We start from the raw sequence: 18,393 nt of genomic DNA on the forward strand, positions 1-18,393 counted from the left end.
GTGCCCTTGGGCAGGGACGCGGGTGGCGCTGTGGGTTAAACCACAGAGCCTAGGACTTGTCGATCTGAAGGTCGGTGGTTCAAATCCCTGCGATGGGGTGAGTTCCCATTGCTTGGTCCCTGCTCCTGCCAACCTAGCAGTTTGAAAGCACGTCAAAGTGCAAGTAGATAAATAGGTACCGCTCTGGCGGGAAGGTAAACGGCGTTTCCGTGCGCTGCTCTGGTTTGCCAGAAGCGGCTTAGTCATGCTGGCCACATGACCCGGAAGCTGTACGCCGGCTCCCTTGGCCAGTAAAGCGAGATGAGCGCCGCAACCCCAGAGTCGGTCACGACTGGACCTAATGGTCACGACTGGACCTTTACCTTTATGTGCCCTTGATGTTATTTGAAAGAAAGGCTGAGCCTTTCTGCCCAAATATATTTTGGGAAATACGGCATGACCTTCCCCACCCCACCCCACCCCCCAAAAGGAAAGGCATGGACAAGAAGTGGATAATCCACACTTTTGAGGTCTTTTCATAGGCAGAGGCTCTGGAGCAGGAGCAGGCACAGGCAAACTCCAGCCCTCCATGTGTTTGGGACTACAATTCCCATCATCCCTAGCTAGCAGGACCAGGGGTCAGGGATGATGGGATTTGTAGCCCCAAACATCTGGAGGGCCAGAGTTTGGTCATGTCTGCAGTCTGGAGCAAGGATGGAGAAGCTGTGGTCATCCAGATGGGGTTGGACTCCAATTCCCATCAGCCTTTGCTAGAGTGGCCAAAGGATGATGGAAGTCAAAGTCCAGCAACGTCTTGAGGGCCACAGTTTTCCTAAAGTGCAGGGAGCTCAGTTCCACAGAATAAAAGGACATCTGCTGAGACTTTAACACAAGAAATAATTGTTGTTGGGTGTTTACCTCTGTCACCTTTGTTTTCCAGGTTGGAACATCCATGGTTATTGTATGAACCCACAGATAGGGAAAGGCAGATAATACTCATTTTTTCAAGGTGCTGAGGCATAATATCTTCTTACTTTCCAAGGCATTGATTAGTTATTTGAGTAGGTTCAGGGCAAGCTATGGAACTCCATGCCACTGGATGCTTGGGTAGCTGTTTGCTTAGAAGTCTTCTTCTTCTTCTTCTTCTTTTTAAAGGAGCTGACAAGATTATGAAGGATAAGATAGTCCATGACTGTTCTTAGCCTCAACAGCTAAAAAGAGAACCTCTGTGTTCAGAAATGGATCTGTGATGGTCAGGGAATTTGGACAGTCAAGAGATAATATCCTGCTTCTGAGTTTTCCAGGGACGTCTGCCTTTATTGAAGACAGTGTGGAACTTTTGCCTGATCAAGCAAGACCATTCTTAAATATATCTGGGAGACAGGGAACAGCTATGAAAAGGTTACTTTTTCCCTTACAGAAGGCCTCTATATTTTAATAGTGAGATAAATATATTCTGGGATTGCAGGGGGTTGGACTAGATGACCCACAAGGTACCTTCCAACTCTACAATTCTATGATATACCAACTATCTTAGACCCTGTGATCAGCAGGTGTAGCCTTGTTGGTGCTGCCACCGCTGGGAGCTGCCCCAGGACAGGGGCTTTTCGGTAGTGGCTCCCTGATTGCGAAATGCCCTCCCTAGTGAGGCATGCCTGTCTCCATCCTTATTTACTTTCATGAGGGATCTGATAACCATTCTTGTTTACCCAAGCATTTGGTGGCTGAAGAATACCACTCCTCGCAACCTCCAGATCGTTTGACGGAAATATGTTTTCAATTATCATTGGTTTTAGAATGCTTTAATCTGTTTTAGAATGTTTTTTGCTTTCAGACTGGATATCTGTTTGGCACCCTAGACTCCATGGGGAGGAAGAGCAGGATAGAAAGTCAATAAAATACAGTGGTACCTCTGGTTACGTACTTAATTCGTTCCAGAGGTCCGTTCTTAACCTGAAACTGTTCTTAACCTGAAGCACCACTTTAGTTAATGGGGCCACCGCATGATTTCTGTTCTCATCTTGAAGCAAAGTTCTTAACCCGAGGTATTATTTCTGGGTTAGCGGAGTCTGGAACCTGAAGTGTATGTAACCTGAAGCGCATGTAACCCGAGGTACCACTGTACACAAAAATAGTTCACTAAGGCGCCTTTTCAAAAAGAACAGTGTGTGGCTAGAATTTGGTAGGTAGCCGTGTCAGTCTGACGCTGTAAAAAAAAATTAAAACACTGCCCCAGTTGCACCTTAGAGACCAACTAAGTTTGTTCTGGGTATAAGCTTGTTTTAGGGGGTTGGAGGAGGCAGGCAGAGATGCAGTTTGATCACACCTACACCTAGAAAAAAATATCTGTGCCCTGGGCTGCCCTTCCTGAGGGAAAGAGAGAGAGAGAGACTTCAGCATATTTCTGCCATCCCAAGAAAAACGATCCTGTTATGTCTACTACCGCAACAGCCAAGCTATCATCTCTCATCTCTTGCTTTCTTTTGTTTATTTCCTGAGACTTGGTCTGTCAGCTCACAACTACTCTTCACCCCTCCAAGGCTTCTCCCCACTCCTTCTCTTGTTTCCTTTGCCGGCTGCTGGAGAGCAGCTTGAATTACTCGAAGAGATGGCTTGGAAGGGAGAGGAAGGGAGCGAGACTGGGTCTGGCAATGCAGGGGTTAAATCTCTCTTTCTCTGTGCACACAGATAGAGAGATCCTTACAATGGCCTCTTCTTCTTCTTCTTCTTCTTCTTCTTCTTCTTCTTCTTCTTCTTCTTCTTCCCCCTCCTCATAAACCCTCCCCCATTTTTATTTTCATTTTGGGTCATGATGCTCCAATTTTTGGGATGGTTATTTCCCTCCCCCCTAACTTTCAGAAAGTGTCTAGATCTGCAGAATCCGGCGCACATCTCTCAATCAATTTGTCAGAAATGTTGCTGCAATCAAAGTGGTCCCCTGAGAGCATTTTTTATTCTTTGCAGGACATTTTCTCAGAAGCAGGTCCCATTGATTTTAATGGGACCTCTTCTCAAATAAGGCCGCCATCGCAATCCACTCCTCCTCTACCTGCCTTAGCACAAGAGGGCTATTTTGGAAGACGGATGCCTCTCCAATGGCAAGTCCAGCCCAGCCCCACTAGCTGCAAATCCTTCCCTTTGCCCCGTGGGATGGAGAAATAAAGGCCTGAAACAATTTTTCCTAACCTGGGCCACTTCCACATAGCAGTTGATTGGGGCTCCTGTTCTGCTGACGTAGGAATTTATTTTTTTGCTGTGTTCACACAGCTTCAAGATATTAGCTCATACATTGGTACCTCGGGTTAAGTACTTAATTCGTTCCGGAGGTCCATTGTTAACCTGAAACTGTTCTTAACCTGAAGCACCACTTTAGCTAATGGGGCCTCCTGTAGCCACCGGGCTGCCGGAGCACAATTTCTGTTCTCATCCTGAGGTAAAGTTCTTAACCCGAGGTACTATTTCTGGGTTAGCGGAGTCTGTAACCTGAAGCGCATGTAACCTGAAGCGTCTGTAACCTGAGGTACCACTGTATTTCCAAATCACTCCAGATTCACTATTTCCATGCTTGCTTACTGGATTTTCCAAGGAAACGGTGAATCCAGAATAAACGGGAAGATAAAATGAGGCGGAAATTTTGACGTAGACGGTGTCATCGTCGTGTGGATGCTTTGCAAAAAATGCAGCGCTACACCCCAAGCGGCTCTGGTAGGGTTGGGCGAAATCATCTATTTTGGTGTCTCGTTTTCCCATCTTAAATTCAGTTCCTCACATTTCCACACCAGTCTGCAATTTTTTTAAGCCTTTGTGAAAATTTATCTGCATTTCAGTGCAAATTTTCCTAATAGTGATTTTCTTGACCAGTGCAGACTTTTTTTTTTTACTAATGCAGACATATTATTGTTGTTGTTTTGTTGTTGTTGTTTAGTCATTTAGTCGTGTCCGACTCTTCGTGACCCCATGGACCAGAGCACGCCAGGCACTCCTGTCTTCCACTGCCTCCCGCAGTTTGGTCAAACTCATGCTGGCAGCTTCGAGAACACTATCCAACCATCTCATCCTCTGTCGTCCCCTTCTCCTTGTGCCCTCCATCTTTCCCAACATCAGGGTCTTTTCCAGGGAGTCTTCTCTTCTCATGAGGTGGCCAAAATATTGGAGCCTCAGATTCACGATCTGTCCTTCCAGGGAGCACTCAGGGCTGATTTCCTTAATAATGGATAGGTTTTATCTTCTTGCAGCCCATGTTGTAGTAGTAGTAATAATAATAAATAAATAATTTCCCAGCCTGGTGTAGTGCTTAGACTAAGACCCTGGAGACCAGAGTTCAAATTTCTACTCAGCCATGAAGCTCACTTGGGTCAGTCACCACCTCTTAGCCTGACCGACCTCACAGAGTTGTCTGGGTGAAATGGAGAAGGGGGAGAACCGTGATCTCCTTGGAGGAGAGGTAATATAGAAATGTTGTAATGATATTAATAATAAATGTATATATTTCTGTGGGATGTGATACATAAGTAGCAGTCAAGTACAACTGTTACGTACTGAGTTGAATAGGATCCAAAATGCAGCAGTCTGATTGGTTCTAGAACAATAGGATCCAAAATGCAGCAGTCTGATTGGTCCTAGAACAATAGGATCCAAAATGCAGCAGTCTGATTTGTCCTATAACAATGCAGCAGTATGATTGGTCCGCAGGAGCTATCCAATCCAGCTCCAGGTGGAAGTGAATCCACAACCTGATTGGCCTACAGGAGAATCCCGGAATCAGCCAATCGCGTGCAGCCCATTGTGTAAATAATGTATATAAATCAGATATTGTGGGGGAACTTCCATTCCTCCTCACCACTATGAGCTGAATAAAGAGCATGAAATCAATTCTCGACTCCCTGTATATTTCAGCAACATTCCTTGTTTTCCTAGAGTGGACATGTGGAGGAATGTTTGGTCCAGCCAGTCGAAAACTTCCTGTTTCCTCCTGGCTGGGACATACTTCCTTTGCATGTGATCAGAGGTGGGCGTGACCTTACCTGTCCAGATAACAAAAGGACAAGGCACGCAACACTCTCTCTCTATCTTTTGACTTCTTCCGTTGCTTTTAGCTAGAGATGCTTTGTTGGGTTCCAGCCAACAGAGGACACTGGGATTATCCCCATATGGGTTAGTTCCACATGTATATACTTTGTAACTAAGTCTGCCTTCAGGGATCCATCTGTGAACTGAATGTGAGTAAACTACTTTTATATACTTGACACAAGATGGTGGCGTATTCTTTTAAGAGGGATATAAGAGAAATTACCAGGAACCTAACAGTGAGAGGCTTACGCAGGAGCAGGGACCGATCAATGGGAGCTCACCCCATTGCGGGGATTCGAACTGCCGACCTTCTGATCAGCAAGCCCTAGGCTCAGTGGTTTAGACCACAGTGCCACCCCCAAACAAGGATAGGAAACAAAACAAAATGTAAAGATGCAAAGTTTAATTTTGTAAACCACCAGACGGGAGGGAGGGAAGCTGTTAGGCTCAGTTGAGCCAAAGAGATAAAATAAGAGGATATGGTATTACGTAATGTGATTATATGTAAAACCAATAAAAATCATTTTGAAAAGAAAAGAAAAGAAAGACCACCAGCACTTTGAAAGGACTCGGAAACCAAACTGGAAGCTAATGAGTTTGTTTCAAAACATAGCAGCCAACTCTAGTGGCGTAGTGTGGGTTGTCAGCACCCGGGGCAAGTAATTTGCGCCCCCTAACCCGTGGATTTGCGCCCCCTAACCCTAACCCCCAGATGTTGTGCCCGGTGCGGCCGGCCCCCCCTGCACCCCCCACGCTACGCCACTGGCCAACTCCTAGGGGCTAAGGTCGCTTTGCGCCCCCCCAATAAAATATTTGAGGGGGCTGCCTCCCCCCCAAGTTGATGGGCATTGCCATTCAAATGGTTGACATGTGCATGTGTTGTGATTGATCAGAGAGCATACAATAAATAAAACTCCTTGTATCTCAGTACCATTATTACTGGTGACTGGGAGCGGCTGCTGATACCATATAACACCGGTCTTGAAAGACCTACATTGGCTCCCAGTACGTTTCCGAGCACAATTCAAAGTGTTGGTGCTGACCTTGAAAGCCCTAAACGGCCTCAGTCCAGTAGACCTGAAGGAGCGTCTCCACCCCCATCATTCTACCCGGACACTGAGGTCCAGCGCCGAGGGACAGGGGGTTGGACTCGATGGCCCTTGTGGTCTCTTCCAACTCTATGATTCTATGATTCTAAGGGCCTTCTGGCGGTTCCCTCACTGTGAGAAGCCAAGCTACAGGGAACCAGGCAGAGGGCCTTCTCGGTAGTGGCACCCACCCTGTGGAACACCCTCCCACCAGATGTCAAAGAGAACAACAACTACCAGACTTTTAGAAGACATCTGAAGGCAGCCCTGTTTAGGGAAGCTTTTAATGTTTGAGGTATTACAGTATTTTAATATATTTTTTGGAAGCCGCCTAGAGTGGCTGGGGAAGCCCAGCCAGATGGGTGGGATATAAATAATAAATTATTATTATTATTATTATTTTTATTATTATTATTATTATTATTATTATTATTATTATTTTTATTATTATTATTATTATTATTATTATTATTATTATTACATGCTCTTTCCATAGGTTCCCCTCTAAGGCCTCCAGGGCGGTTTTCAGCTCAGTTTAAGTCTGCAATCCTGGACCCACCTTCCTGAAAGTAACCTCTCCCAAACTCAGCGGTACTTCTTTTTGGATTTAAATCCACTTTAAGCTGCCTTCCTGCCCTCTTCCTCCACCACTGTTTGGCCATTCGGAATCCAGGTTAAGTCCATTCCCTCACTGTTAGTTTTTTCCTTGCAACCCGGAGCTGTCATTTTTTCAAAGGGATCCTTATTAGCAAGGAAATATCTTTATTCCACTAGATCTTCGCCTGGCCTTCAAGAGTTTCCTTTTCCTAAGCACTGGTCCTGTCTGGCCCCAGATGGATTTTCTGTGCTTCGGTGGACTGGAAAATAACACCTTCAAACTTCTAGAGAGAAGCAAAGGTGCTTTAATTACCAGCCATCTTGCTGCTGGGTCTTGCTGCTTGACACAACTTCTCAGAGAGATGAGGATAAGATGAGATTTCCCTGCTTCGGTCTTTTCTCTCTGCCTCCCTCAATAATTAAAACGGTTTAAAAGTGCATTTGCTGCTGCACATCTCGGCTCTAAAGCACACACAACCAGAAAAAAGGATCTTGGGACTCTATAGCAAGAGCTGCCCGAAAGGTGCCCAGTGTATACTTTGTTCTGCATGTTAAGGTCAGTCAGGTGTCAGAGAAAGGCACTCTGCACATGCTCATGGGGAGAATCAAAATTTTACACCCTGTCAAAGGAAGGTTGGATTCCATAAACTGTATAATATTATGCAAACCCTGCAGATTTCCATACTTTCTTTTATTATCTGCATAATAATTGCCAGCCAAAGAGGCTTGTCTTGCAACTTCTGAGATGCCCTTTCCTTGACAGGTGAATTTCCCCCCCTCATTCTCCCAGGCTTTTTAAATTTTTGATGAACTGTTTTATTGTGGCTTGTAATTTCTTTTAATGCAGCTTGTATAGATTCACAGTTTTAGCTGGTTTTCTTTATCACTTGTTATCTGTTGTGTTTTTAAAAGGATTTTATTGTAAGCCAGCAGAATAGTTTGATGAAGGGCAGGGTGTAAAACGAACGGAGCAATCCAATGCATCTCTGCTACGACTTGTGTAGTCAAGTTCAGTGGGACTTACTCCCAGGCAAATGAGCAGTGGGTTTTTTGAGCAGGAACATGGGGGAAATGAGTTCCCTTACTTTTTTAAAAAATTGAATATTTAATATTTTTGTTTGAGGAAGCCGGAATGGATAAACACCCAATGCCTGAGCCAAAAACCCACCTATATCTGTAATCAATAAAGCTGTGGCCATTTCTAATTCAGATCATTGTCAGGTTGAGTTTATTAATCACATCTTACATTTAGCCACTGCCTGGGGGTCAGAGGTGCCAGGTTTAGAGAGCTCCAATGCGACTTCCTGCAAGGCCTCGGAAGTGCTACTGCTGCTGCAACATGATGTCTTGACGTCACAATGGCATGTTATGCCACGGATGCCATTGGGCACCCATAACCTGGGGCCCAAGTCAGTACCCCTGCGAGGGGTATGGGCGGCTGGGCCCACAACTAACTAACTAACTAACTAACTAACTAACTTACTTCATGGTGAGTTCCACCACCTTTCCCCCCAGAAAAACCCCCACTACAAATGAGTACAGTGGTACCTCAGGTTAAGAACTTAATTCGTTCTGAAACCTGAAACTGTTCTTAACCCGAGGTACCACTTTAGCTAATGGGGCCTGCCGCCGCCGCCACGAGATTTCTGTTCTCATCCTGAGGTAAAGTTCTTAACCCGAGGTACTATTTCTGGGTTAGCGGAGTCTGTAACCTGAAGTGTCTGTAACCTGAAGCGTCTGTAACCCAAGGTAGCACTGTATAGGGTTGTCATGTTGATAAGGAAAGAGTGAATACAGTGGGCAATTTCCACCATTTATTCTGGTTTTGTTGGTAATGGGTTTGGGGGGGGGAGGGAGGGAGCTTATTCCCCCAAACACTGAAAATCTTATCCCACCATCTCTCTGGCTTCTGAAGTTCTTGTAGGGGCCTACTGTCCTGCACATTGCACAGCGTTAAAGCCCCCCCCCTCCAAACTGACAATATCTTTTTAGCCTATGGCTGCACTATCCATATAAAGCGCTATGGTTAAGGTAAAAAGGTAAAGGACCCCTGGACGGTTAAGTCCAGTCAAAGGCAACTATGGACTTGTAGCAAGTGAGCCGGCGTTTGTCTGCAGATAACTTTCAGGGTCATGTGGCCAGCATGACTAAACCGCTTCTGGAGCAACAGGACACCAGAGTGACGGAAACCAGACTGCACGGAAACGGTGTTTACCTTTCCGCTGTGGCAGTACCTATTTATCTACTCGCACTGGTGTGCTTTTGAACTGCTTGGTTGGCAGGAGCTGGGACAGAGCAACAGGAGTTCACCCCTTTGCAGGGATTTGAACCGCCAACCTTCCGATCGGCCAGCCCAAGAGGCTCAGTGGTTTAGATCACAGCACTAGCACTTTAACAGTCATAGGTAAAGGTAAAAGGACCCCTGACCATTAGGTCCAGTTGTGGCCGACTATGGGGTTGCGGCGCTCATCTTGCTTTATTGGCCAAGGGAGCCGGCATACAGCTTCCAGGTCATGTGGCCAGCAGGACTAAGCTGCTTCTGGTGAACCAGAGCAGTGCACGTAAACGCCATTTACCTTCCCGCCAGAGCGGTACCTATTTATCTACTTGCACTTGGACGTGCTTTCGAACTGCTAGGTTGGCAGGAGCAGGGACCAAGCAACGGGAGCTCACTCCGTCGCGGGGATTCGAACCGCCGACTTTCTGATCGGCAAGCCCTAGGCTCTGTGGTTTAACCCACAGTGCCACCCGTGAGGGATGCTGAGGTCCATTTTCCTGTCCTGACCTTAGAGGAACCATTCTAGAAATATTTCTTGCAAGGAACACACCGGAGGCCAGCACTGGTGAGCTAGGCTGCTGAGAGGCCAGTCTGAACAAGATTCCCAACAAAAAACCCCACCTCTAACCTGCACTTTAGATACGTCACCAGAGGTATACATGCCCCATGCGTGAGACAGCCTTGCTTGGGAAACTCATGTGGGTCACTCTGCCCTGCTGAATGGCGTCTCGCCTTGTAAGCTGTTCTGGGGTACCGAGAACAGAACGAGTTTGAGTGAGGCATGTGATCAGCTGTCAGGATTATTATATCACCGCAGAACACTCATTGCTTCCATTTACTCGGTTCCTTTCCCTTTGGCTTCCATTTTCTCCCTTCCCTTTAATTGCTCCGGTTCACAGCGCTTTCCCTCAAGCTGGGTGTGTCTTCATGTGGGCACCTGAAATTGGAACAAATCCGCATGGATCCTTTTATTCCGGATAAATAAAAGGGGCAGTTCTCCGCCACCCAGATATCCTCTAAGAATCGGTATCCAGGTGTGTGCGCGCGTGGGATATTAAATAAAACACAAAACCCCATTCATTTTCTTTTTTGCAGAGGGCCAATTTGCGGAACAATGCGAGGGGCTTCTTTTAATAAGAGAAAATGACACAAAATTGGAAACGCAATTTGGCGCGCTTTCCCCACTTTCCCCCCTGATCCCCGACTCTTCCAAAGGGATGTGTATATAAATAATAAAGCAGAGCCAATTTAATGTTTGAAGCCACTGAGGGTCAAAGGGAGAGAGGAAGAGAAGGACAGATTAGCTTTGCAGAGTGACAGGCGGCATAATGGATACATTCAAATTTAAAGGAACACACTTAGCAGTATCTTACCCTGAATATCATACGCTGGAGGGGGAAAATGTCCCTGTGCAACGTGGAACGGCATATACCAAAACCCTTTCAGCCAGGAGCATCAAATGGAGATTTTTAACAGCCAGATCCTAGACATGTTTACTTGGAAGTAAGTCCCCTGGTTTCTAGGAGAGCTTACTAACAGGGAAGTGTGTGTAGAATGACAGTATAAATCTCTCTAACCAACCCCCCCCCCCATTTTCAGTATTTCAGTATTTATAAGGATGGAAGCTTTTCAAAGACAATCTCTACCTACCTACATGGGAGGCTAGCGTGCGATAAACAGTTTTAGATGACCCACATGCTTAAGCCGAGTGCTATTTTTCTAGAAAAAATAAGTGATGGAACTCACCATGAACGGCTCCCTTGTTTTCTTATAATGGCAATGTAGCAAATCTAAGAGGTGCCGGAACTGAGTTCCGGCAAGTTCCGGCTGAAAAAACCGCTCTGCTTAAGTCTGATTAATGCATGAAGGGGTTAAAGTCATAGAGTAAACTGTCCTGCCAGGTTTAGCTCCTCTTGGGGAGCCATTTGGTTTCTGCCTACCTTGTAGCAACCGTCACAACTCTGTAAGGTTAGGCATTGGGTAAGCCTTTGTTTAAAGGAGGGGACGCCTGCCCCTCCTCAATAAGCGTATCCTGTTAAAGGGATCTGGGGGTGTGGATCCTGTCCGAAGCCTGGACATGGGCTAGGGCCATGCCACAACCCCAACGGGAACCCTGCGGGGTGCCGTGATTTGATGTATGTCACAGGGCTCCCCCTGCTGGTGGTTTACCCTTAGTGAGACTCCCTGCAGATGGGATATACAGTGGTGCCTCGCAAGACGAAATTAATCCGTTCCGTGAGTCTCTTCGTCTAGCGGTTTTTTCGTCTTGCGAAGCAACCCTATTAGCGGCTTAGCGGATTAGCGCTATTAGCGGTTTAGTGGTTTAGCGGCTATTAAAGGCTTAGTGGCTTAGCAGCTAAAAGGCTATTAGCGGCTTAACGGCTTAGAAAAAAGGGGGGGGAGCGAAAAAAATCGCAAGACTCACAAGACTTTTTCGTTTTGCGAAGCAAGCCCATAGGGAAATTCGTCTTGCGAAGCGCATCGAAAAACGGAAAACCCTTTCGTCTAGCGGGTTTTTCGTCTTGTGAGGCATTCGTCTTGCGGGGCACCACTGTAGTCTGGTTTCACCCAATGCCTAAGCCAAACTGCTCACGTCTGTAACCAATAAAGTTGTGGCCTATTTTATCCCATTAACTTAAACTATTTGTGTCTCTGTGTTTATTATCTAAGGGAACTGCAGGGCCCTGGGCCTTGGCACGCAAGTTCTAGCTGAAAAAAACGCTCTGCTTAAGTCTGATTAATGCATGAAGGGGTTAAAGTCATAGAGTAAACTGTCCTGTCAGGTTTAGCTCATCTTGGGAGGGGCTAGGTTATCAAGTCTCTATTCCCGCAGTCTACCTGAGAAGCTCAGCATGTTAAGAGGTCTGAGCTGGTTGCTCCAAGCCATTGAGTTTTGTACTTCTGCACGCTTTGGGAATCCCCTGGCTCAGTTATTACTAATCTTTTCTGTGTTAGTCTGTGAACACACCAGGCACTTAAAGCACATGACCTCTCCCAAATAATCCTGGGAACTGTGGCTTGCATCTGGTTGGCCACAGAACAGGATGTTGGGCTAGATTGAGCCATTGACTTGATACAGCAGATTCTTCTTATGTTCTTAAGGATACTAGGAGCTGGAGCTGGGTGTGTGTGTGTGTGTATTAAACTACCATTCCCAGAATTCTTTTGGGGAAGACACGTGCTTTCAATGTGCCTTAAATTAGAGCGTGTGCACAGCTCTGCTGGTGGAGTTTTGACTATATAAGCAGAAGAAGAGCAGCAAAGGTCACTCAGGTTAGATGAGAAGAGGCAAGATAAGTTGGAGAAAGCCTATGGTTCAGAACCAGACTCTGGATTGCCTTCTGCGTAGGAAATCAGAAATCATAGAATCATAGAGTTGGAAGAGACCACAAGGGCCATCGAGTCCAACCCCCTGCCAAGCAGGAAACACCATCAGAGCACTCCTGACATATGGTTGTCAAGCCTCTGCTTAAAGACCTCCAAAGTAGGAGACTCCACCACACTCCTTGGCAGCAAATTCCAATGTCGAACAGCTCTTACTGTCAGGAAGTTCTTCCTAATGTTTAGGTGGAATCTTCTTTCTTGTAGTTTGGATCCATTGCTCCGTGTCCGCTTCTCTGGAGCAGCAGAAAACAACCTTTCTCCCTCCTCTATGTGACATCCTTTTATATATTTGAACATGGCTATCATATCACCCCTTAACCTCCTCTTCTCCAGGCTAAACATGCCCAGCTCCCTTAGCCGTTCCTCATAAGGCATCGTTTCCAGGCCTTTGACCAAATGTGTGAAGAAATGGCCTTAAGGAGAAGTGGATAAATGCACTTTAGGTTAGGGAGGGAGGTTGATTTCGGCTCCTCTCAGTTTCTCATTTTTTCCAATCTTAAAGTCAATACTCCACATTTCTGCATCAGTTTGTGACAATCATTTTTAGTCCCTGAGAAAATTCATCAGAATTTAAGTGTGATTTTCTCCCAGTACACATATTTTTATTGAAGATTTTTTGTGTTACAAAGCAAACAGAAAAACAAAGAAAAATACATATAGCATCTCCTCTTTCAATTCATGGAATCTTTTTCAGTTTGTTCGCATTCATTGTGAAACATTACAGTATTGTCATAGATATGGGGGGGAGGGAGAGAAATGTGAGGGGATAATGATCTTCCATTCTCTTTCATAGCGTTTGTGCAGGGTTTTTGTATAATACACGGATTTTTAAATTAGGTTTGACATATTTCAAAAAGTGAAAGTCCAGACACACAAGTTGTTAAGATTTTTTTGGCCACAGTTGTTGAGCCTTCTTTGCAAAATCTTTTTTGAAAAAAAAGTTTTTGAGCTATTTTTTAGGAAATTTGCCGAAATCTACACTTATGACACTGTTTCTGGCAGCCGAATCCTGGCTATGTCCAAGAAATTCCGGACGTATGGCAACTAGAGCTAGGCGATACAGTCGTACCTTGAAATCGAACGGAATCCATTCTGGAAGTCCGGTCGACTTCCAAAACGTTCAGAAACCAAGGCGTGGCTTCTGATTGGGTACAGGAAGCTCCTGCAGCCAATCAGAAGCCGTGGAAGCCCCGTCAGATGTTCAGGTTCCTAAGCTGGTTTGCAAACCAGAACAGTCACTTCCAGGTTTGCAGCATTCGGGAGCCAAAACGTCTGAGTACCATTGCAAAATTCAAGAAGTGCAAATTCCGCAGGACAGCTCCTGGATCCGATATTTTTTTTCAGAAAATATGAAATAGGTAGCACTTGTCTTGAATCTGTCTGCCCACACCACACTGGTCCAGGAGCCAAAAGTAGCCCTCCACTTTCTGGCTCTGGGACACACATATTTCCCTGGTACCCCACTTATCGTCATGCCAAACCTCACACCAGCCCCTGTCTACCCGCTTCTCGAGTGATTTTGCCTGCCTGAATTCTGCGAATGCCTCTTGCTTGCTGGTATGCTCAATGGAGAGAGAGAGATACCGTATTTTTCGCTCCGTAAGACGCACCTGACCATAAGTTTTTAGAGGAGGAAAACAAGAAAAAAATATATTCTGAACGAAAAAGTGGATGTATGATTTTTGTGGTTCATGCTGTGGCCACAGACATGTGATCTGGTGGTGAATTTGCGGTGACCCAATGCAAAAATCCTGAGCATCCATGTGGATCCGTGCTTTGTAACCATGTTTTTGCGCCATTGCGGCCCCACGCAACAGTGGATGCTTGATTTTTTTGGTGCAGGCTGTAGCCATGGACATGCTATGTGATCTGATGGTGAATTTGGGGTGACCCGATGTAAAAATCCTGAGGATCCATGGGCTTTTACCTCCCCCCTCCCAGGCAGCCTCTGCTAGTTTCCCTTATCTCTCTTCCGATCCCACCGATCAGCTGTTTCCTTTCAACACTCCCTTCCCTCTTGTTTGCCTTAGAGTCTTTTCCTTAGCTGGAACAGTTTTTTTGCTCCTCCTTTTCTTCTAATTTCTCTCCTTATTGCTTTAGTCTTCCTGTTTTTCCCCTTTGCAAGTTTGCTGTCTTTACCTCCCCCCTCCCAGGTAGCCTCCTTTATCTCTAGCGTCCCTTATCTCTCTCCCCGATTGGCAAACGATCAGCGGCTTTGTTTCAACACCCACTTCCCTCTTTCAAAAAAAGAGCATGATCTGCTTTTCGCCCCTGCGCAATTCGGCTCCAGGGACCACACACTCGCTCCATAAGACGCATTTCCCCTTACTTTTTAGGAAGAAAAAAAGTGTGTCTTATAGAGTGAAAAATGTGGTATGTAAGTGGGTACAAAAACCTCTGACTTTTGCATAGCTGGTCACAAATTCAGAGACATCCACTAATCTCTCCATTTTTGCTTCTGACCCAACTACCACTTTCTCCCCCCCCATTCCCCCCCCCTACAATGGAATGCAACCTTTGAGCTGAAATAGACCCCCCACCTGACCCCTGGAATAAGGGAAATATGTGTTATTTGCACTTGTCACAATCCTATTAGATTTTTTTTCTTTTAAAGAAAACCAAGCTCTCTTGATAATCCCTTCATATTGGGAACACTGTTATGTGGTCCTTCTGTAACAAGCCAGCACCTAGTGGGGATACAAGCTTAATTGGCATAGCAACCGGGGAATCATAGGTAGTCTGATATTGATCGATAATTAGCCAGGTTTAACCAGGAAGCTGCTGCTGTCGGATGGGGGTGGCGAGAGCCGCCTGGAATTTGTTCCCCCTCAGCCGTTCGGTGGCTGGTCCGAAGGGAACGGTCTTTCGCTTACCTTTTAATGAACAGTGGAGAGCTCGAGGGCAAGGGCTGAAGCACCCGTCTCCTCCAGAAAAAAAGAGACAGAAAAGGACGGAATTGAAAAGCTGTTCATTTGCCACAGTGATCGGCAACTGGCAACCTCTGGCCCAGACTTGGCCCCTGAGAGGGGCTGGCTGGCCTGTCAGGGTTTAAAAGATAAGGTTGCAGAGTTAGGGGGTGATATGATAGCCATGTTCAAATATATAAAAGGATGTCATATGGAGGAGGGAGAAAGGTTGTTTTCTGCTGCTCCAGAGAAGCGGACACGGAGCAATGGATCTGAACTACAAGAAAGAAGATTCCACCTAAACATTAGGAAGAACTTCCTGACAGTAAGAGCTGTTCGACAGTGGAATTTGCTGCCAAGGAGTGTGGTGGAGTCTCCTACTTTGGAGGTCTTTAAGCAGAGGCTTGACAACCATATGTCAGGAGTGCTCTGATGGTGTTTCCTGCTTGGCAGGGGGTTGGACTCGATGGCCCTTGTGGTCTCTTCCAACTCTATGATTCTATGATTCTAGGACAAAGCAAAGGTTGCTATGACGGGATTAAGACTTGGGTTTCGTTAAACTGCAAAGCAGCTCAGGACTGCAGCCACCTGTTGATGATTGGACACGACAACTATTATTATTATTATTATTATTATTATTATTATTATTATTACCCTCACCCATCTGGCTGGGTTGCCCCAACCACTCTGGGCAGCTTCCAACACACATAAAAACGTAAAAAAGAAAAAAATCAAATTTACTATTATAGAAGTGAGGTTACAGGGAACCAGGCAGAGGGCCTTCTCAGTAATGGCGCCTGCCCTGTGGAACGCCAGATGTCAAGGAAATAAACAACTACTGTATCTTACTTTTAAAAGACATCTGAAGGCAGCCCTGTTTAGGGAAGTTTTTAACGTTTAATGCTGTATTGTGTTTCTAATATTCGGTTGGGAGCCGTCCAGAGTGGCTGGGGAAACCCAGCCAGATGGGGGGGGGTATAAATAATAAATTATTATTATTATATATAATTGTGTGTGTGTGTGTACAGTGGTCCCTCCGGTTATGAACTTAATGTGTTCCAGAGGTCCGTTCTTATCCTGCAACTGTTCTTAATATGAGGCGCGCTTTCACTAACAGGCACAGCTGTCAACATTTCCCTTTTTAAAAGGGAAATTCCCTTATTCTGAATAGGATTCCTTGCAAGAAAAGGGAAAAGTTGAGAGCTATGCTAATGGGGCTTCCTGCTGCGCGTGCGCCTCCGGCGTGCAACTTCCGCTCGCATCCTGGCGCAAAGCTTTTTTTTTAAAAAAAATAACAGTATTTTTGTGCAAATTTTAGACCAGCTTTGACCTAAAATACATGTTTTTGCAAATCCTAATAGTTTCATAGTGTGAAACAATGTAAAAACATGCCTTTTTATCTATGCTTCACCCTAGTATGCATTTTTTTCCATACAACTTGGCCCGGGGAACTGCATGATGGCAAAAATGGGAATTTCGAAGAACAGCGGAGTTTTCGGTTCGTGGATTGTTTCAGGAAGTGCAAGATAATAATAACAATAATAATAATAATAGTAATAGTAATAATAATAATAATAATAATAATAATAATAATAATAATTTATTATTTATACCCCACCCATCTGGCTGGGCTTCCCCAGACACTCTGGGCAGCTTCCAACAAAACACTAAAATACAATAACCTATTAAACATTAAAAGCTTCCCTAAACAGGCCTGCCTTCAGATGTCTTCTAAAAGTCAGATAGTTGTTTATTTCCTTGACATCTGATGGGAGGGCGTTCCACAGGGAGGGCGCCACTACCGAGAAGGCCCTCTGCCTGGCTCCCTGTAACTTGGCTTCTCGCAGCGAAGGAACCGCCAGAAGGCCCTCGGCGCTGGACCTCAGTGTCCGGGCAGAACGATGTTTGCCATGAAATGTGAGCTGAATTGGCTCCCCTCCTGCGTCCTTCCAAAAATTAAGCCTTATTCTAGTGCAGCCATGTCTCCTTCTCTACCTCTCCCCCCAGCCGCATGCAAACAGCAGAACAACAAGTGATTCCCAGAAGGACAGTCCAGAAAGCAAGAGCCAGCCCAGAGCACCTGAAGGTCTGCGTGAAATTAGGCCAGTGGCTCCCCACCACTGGTCTGGAAGATTAATGTGCCACATAAAGGTAGCCCAGGACAAAGGAGCATGGTGGAGTGGCAGGGACACTCTTCATGGCCGAGCAACCTTACAGAGAATGAAGAGATTAAGGCGCCTTTATAAAGCAGCATGCTGCTTCCACTGCGAAGCGGGTGAAGGTAAAAAGAGAGAGCCAATGCGTTGCTAGCATGTTTGAGTCATCTGCACAGGAGACTTCGGCACATTGTCTCCGTATGTGGGGCCCGGCCCTTTCGCAATGGTTAGAGCATGAGTAGGCAAACTAAGACCCGGGGGTCAGATCCGGCCCAATCGCCTTCTAAAAATGGCCTGTGGACGGTCCGGGAATCAGCGTGTTTTTACATGAGTAGAATGTGTCCTTTTATTTAAAATGCATCTCTGGGTTATATTGGGACATAGGAATTTGTTCATTTTTTCCTTCAAAATACAGTGGTACCTCGGCTTACATACGCTTCAGGTTACAGACTCTGCTAACCCAGGAATAGTGCTTCAGGTTAAGCACTTTGCTTCAGGATGAGAACAGAAATCGTGCTCCGGCGGCGCGGCAGCAGCAGGAGGCCCCCATTAGCTAAAGTGGTGCTTCAGGTTAAGAACAGTTTCAGGTTAAGTACGTACCTCCGGAACAAATTAAGTAATTAACCCGAGGTACCACTGTATAGTCTGGCCCCCCACAAGGTCTGAGGGACAGTGGACCGGCCCCCTGCTGAAAAAGTTTTCTGACCCCTGGGTTAGAGCATCTATTTCCCCTGTGGGGGGCCCAACTCCTGAAAGCGGCCAAGTGCACCTGGCCTAGCCGCTGGCAGATCCTTTCCCCGTTCCGCTCGTCGCAGGCTGCATCGGAGGGCAGGCCTGTCGGCGTGCCGTGCGACTTCTGCCCCGGCCTGGCTGCTGACTCTGTGCTTGGCAAGGATGAATGTTCAGGCTCGGGGAAGGTCAGGCTGCTGCGAGGG

The sequence above is a fragment of the Podarcis vaucheri genome (genome assembly GCF_965113315.1).
Source record: "Podarcis vaucheri genome assembly, chromosome: 13".
Lineage (NCBI taxonomy): Eukaryota > Metazoa > Chordata > Lepidosauria > Squamata > Lacertidae > Podarcis > Podarcis vaucheri.